General features: G+C 43.6%; 1 pseudogene; it reads right to left on the bottom strand.

Annotated features, from left to right (window-relative positions):
- Positions 1 to 1,520: 1,520 nt before the first annotated feature.
- Positions 1,521 to 3,192, bottom strand: LOC101579425 (annotated as a pseudogene).
- Between the last annotated feature and the right edge of the window lie 1,433 nt (positions 3,193 to 4,625).

The following is a 4,625-nucleotide window of genomic DNA, read 5'->3' as shown; positions in this document are numbered from 1 at the left end:
GTAATGGGTAAGATCTCCAGTTTTTCTATATGCTCTTGGCCCTTGATCTTGTTAGTATTAACTCTTTTAGTTGTCTAGTAAGTTTGTAACTATATCATTGTGGTTTTACTTATTATCTTCCTTGGTCTTACAAACTCCACAAATCCTGTTTGATGAGGAATGTGTTCAAATCATCTGCTTATTGTTTCACTTTTTTTTTTCTTTCTTTTGGGTGGTTTGCAAATGTTTTCATTAATCTTTTATTTGGCATTGCTTTCTCATGACACTAGCTTCTTTGCAGTATGGCTAGAATTGAAATCCTCTGAAAGTCCAAGATTGGTCCCCAAAGTGGTGGACATGTAATAGGTGGCGCCTTAAATGAGGTACCTGGCTTAACAGGGAAGGTTCCCTGGAACTGGAGAACAGGACCCCAGGCCACCCTTGTGTAGGAGGAGAGTGATGAACTTCTCAAACGGGTCCACCACACTGCACTGCTTTGCTGATGACCTAAAGCTCTGGGGCACATGACCCTGTGCTGGACCCTCCAAGGCCAGGCTCTAAATCTATTCTACCACTTTTAAGTTAGTTGCCTTAGGTATTTTATTTCAGTGATGGGAAGTGAATACATAGAGGAAAAGTTGCAAATTCAGTGTACATGCAATTTGTCACTGTTTAGGTCGATGCAGCGTGAAGTTTGAGCCACATCTACACATTCTTTGCCTAGACCACAAAAAAGGAAAGAATTGAAAAAGAAGGAGACAAACTCACAATTACAGTTGGAGTTTTCAGTGCTTCCCTCCCAATAATCAGAGAGATACTAATAGACAAAAATCCATAAGGATGTAGAAGAGTGGTGCAGCATCAACCAGCTCAAATTAAGTAGCGCTGATGGAGTTCTGGGATCCAGAGCAGAGCACGAAGTCTCTCCAGGAGTGTGTGGGAATGGAGAGTGTTTCTCCTTTTGATAGGATGAAAGTCCAGGAGAGAGCTGGCTCATCTTAAGTGGTAACGTTATTATTACACATTTGCTGTATGTGATGTTTACATTCATTGTGGAGAGACAGCTTGCTTCTTTATTAATTTATTAGTCCTGCTTCCCTTCTCACCCACATCCCTGCCTTCACTCTAAATCCCTTTGGCCCATTTTCCTTCTTTTTGCTGTTAAAATATTCTTAGCTAATGCTTATAATGTATACTGATTCCATTCATTGTGGTTATTTGGTACCAATTCTTGAGACCTAGTAAAAAATGTCATACATTTAGGCATACACATATCTTTTCAGGAACTGCTATTTATTATCAAAGTCATATTTGATGTCAACAAGATGTCATAACTACAAAAAAAATAAACATGTGCACATTGCATTCTCGATGCAAACAGTCAAGTGGAACCACAGTCATTAAAAAAGTAATTCAAATTACCCCAAAAAGCAACTGAAGTTTTGAAACATCTTATACATCCAGCCAACAAATTAAAATGGTTAACAAGGAAAAATACAAATTCAGAGGTCTGATAATGATTTTTTTAAAAAGGCAACGGCTTAAGCATTTTTATTGACCTGCACATCAATCTCTCGGCCACTCAGCTTCGTGTCATTCATCATCTGGCAGGCTCTCTCAGAGACCTCTGGCGACTCAGACTTAACCACACCACACCCCTTGGGCTTCCCATTCTCCATCTTGATGTCGGCATACAGCACGTGGCCACATTCATTGATTTGTCCTTGAGTACCTTCCATGTAAAATCAAATGGGAGATTTCTCACAAATACCTGGCGAGCCTTCCTGGCCGCCCCAGGAGCTCAGCCTCCAGCTCTGCCAAAGGAACCTGACAAGCTTCCTCCAAAGTTTGCACATTCCATCTCGATAGCACAGTCAAAGCTGGCACCGCCACTGCCACCCATGGCCAGGCCCGTGCGCTCGATCTCAGAGCCCACATGATCCATGCTGTGGCCCAGGCCTGCACCCATGAGCTCCATGGCTGCACCCCCAGTGTGGTCAATGCCAGGACCCATCTTCTCAATCCCAGGGATGCTGCCTCCACCTCCACCTCCTCCCTGTTTTGCAATGATCTCTCTTCTCTTCAGTGCATTACTTAGGATTTCATTTATCTTCCCCATGTTCATCCCACATCCAAACCGCCGCATGTTTTCCATGCCACCACAAAAGGGGCCTTCGATGCATCCTATTTCATTTATGCCAAATCCTATGCCTTCCATTCCCATTCCTGCAGGGCCCAGGTTTCCCATTCCAATGCCATTGTTCAGATAATTGGCATCAGCAGGCTGCCCTCCTGGTCCTAACCCCATGCCAACACCACCAAGTCCATGGGGAAGTTGTAAACATTCAGGAGGGAGAAAATCTCCCTCTGGTAGGGCTCTCTCATCCATTTTGATGTGCATCAGTCTATCAAATAACAGCTTATCATTAAGCATAGATACAACTTGCACGGCTTCAATGGACTGTTCAAAAATCACAGTGCCTATTCCACAACTTTTCCCATCTTTAGCCTCCAGAATGTCTGCTCGGACCACCACCCCAGACATACTAAATACTTCCTTCAGCTTCTTGCAGTCAACTTTATAATCCAGATTTGCTACAAATACTGTTTCCCAGTCTTCCAGCCTACAATGCATGGATAATCTCATTTGGGATGTTAGGATTATTGAGGATAGTGGGTAGGCTATTAATCACTCCTGGATCACCAGGTCCTGTGTCCACCCCACCAGTCGCAGCCATCCCCTGTGTACTGCTCTCCTGGCTCATTCGCCCTCAGGATATTCTTCGACTTTCCGTGGTCTTCCACTCAGCCTTTGCTCCTTTAGAACTTCAGCAGCTTTTCTCGTGCTTTCCTCCATCTTGAATTCAGCCACGGCACATCCCCTTGACTTTCCTTCCACGTCCATTAAGAGCTCCACGTATGTTACCTCACCAAGTTTTTCTTTAATCAGGTCTTTCAGAGACTGCCACTAAACATCCATAGGTCTGTTTGTGATGAAGGCGCAGTCTCTTTTGGCTTGGCATATGGCTCAAAGTGATTGTCTCCTCTTCTTATATTTTTCTCCTTCCTCTTCTCATTCTGAGTAGGCCATTCTCCTTCACCCTTTGGGCCCGGAGCCCCATGGCCGGTGGGCATGCCAGGCTCATCACTTTCCTCCTCCATGCTGGGCTCCATCGCCTCCACCTCAGCCCCTGCTTCCAGTCCTACAGTCATTTTCTCCACGTCTCAGCTGTGTAGGCATATATATTATAAAAAATCATTGTTTTTATTGACACTTTCACTTTTTAAAGCACTGTGAGTTTAGGCTTCCTCGTTCTTACTTCGAATCTTTTTCCGGGGACAGTAATACTTCTCTCTCTTTCCTAAGTTCTTGTCTTCAGGACATTGATACATTGCCGTTGTAGGCACCGCTGATGCCGATAATTTCCTGAATCTGGCTTTGTAACCTGTGTATGGCGTCAGATCTTTCCTGTCTCCTGTACTTCCCACTCTGTGTGTGGTGGCCACAGCAGCTTGCCCCACCAAGTGAACGCAGAGAATCCATGCAGCAGCCTCCCATGTAGGCCCCCTGTCATCTCTTTGTCATCTCATGGTCTGTGTGGGGGAACCAGGCTCCTTGGTCCCTGGCCATCATTGCATATCATACTTTCTGTTATTTGACATTCACAGAAGTTTGAACATGACTTCTAAGTTCTCTGACCCACAAGTGAGAGTAGGAAGAATTTGCCAGTGGAAGTGAGTGAATTTTGAGGGAAGTTAGGTGACATTATGCAGCCTGGTTCTCTACATGAACTGTGATAAATCAAAGGAAGAACTTAGAAGGAATTGCCTCCGCCATGTTTTAAAGACCCAGAAAAATGGCTTGGGATGAGTTGTTTTATGACATTGCCGTAAAAAAATGTGCAACTCATCACCAATGAATATTTTAATTTTTTCTACAGCACAATTATGTTCAAGGGAAGCCTTCATTTCACAGTGCCCTCCCATCACTTTTGAAGTTTTACAAGGATTTTCTTCATTTGTAGGCAACCTAGTAAAGTCCATGGTCTAGAAATCAAAATTGTCCCAATACTACTGAGAAGAAGCAGACAAATTCATAATTACAGCTGCAGTTTCAGTGCTTCCCTGTACGAATTGCAGACCTTTCACGAACTGCACAGACCTTTTGCTAGTCTTTTCTATGGTCATAGTAATTGACGCCGAAGACCAACAATATTAGACAGAATGATGGAGTAGATCTATCTTTCCAGCTCACCCCCAGGGAGATCCACTGAATTATAGACATAAAAACTCTGACACAGAAATAAATTGAAGTTTGTATCAAGTATCACAACATACGCACATTGTACCTAAAAGATAATTTTGCAATTTTAATGGAATACAAAAGAATGGAAAACAGAGTGTTTGCATGTTTCATCCTGAGTGATTGCAGTTTATATGTCCCCTCAAAGGGACGATATTGCTTTCTTAGAGCCATTGTAACAAATTACACACACTGGGTAGTTTAAAAATAGGATAAATTCATTCTCTCAGTTTTGAAGTTGGAAGCCCAGGGTACAGGCAGAAGCAGAATTTCCTCCTCTGTCGGCCGTGCGGTAGCATCTGCTCCACAGATTCTCCAGCTGTGGGAGGTGGGAGCGGTTGGC

Source organism: Octodon degus, unplaced genomic scaffold, assembly GCF_000260255.1.
Source record: "Octodon degus isolate 3935 unplaced genomic scaffold, OctDeg1.0 scaffold00042, whole genome shotgun sequence".
Lineage (NCBI taxonomy): Eukaryota > Metazoa > Chordata > Mammalia > Rodentia > Octodontidae > Octodon > Octodon degus.
The sequence above is the reverse complement of the archived record's forward strand: the minus strand, read 5'-3'. Positions and strand labels throughout refer to the sequence as shown.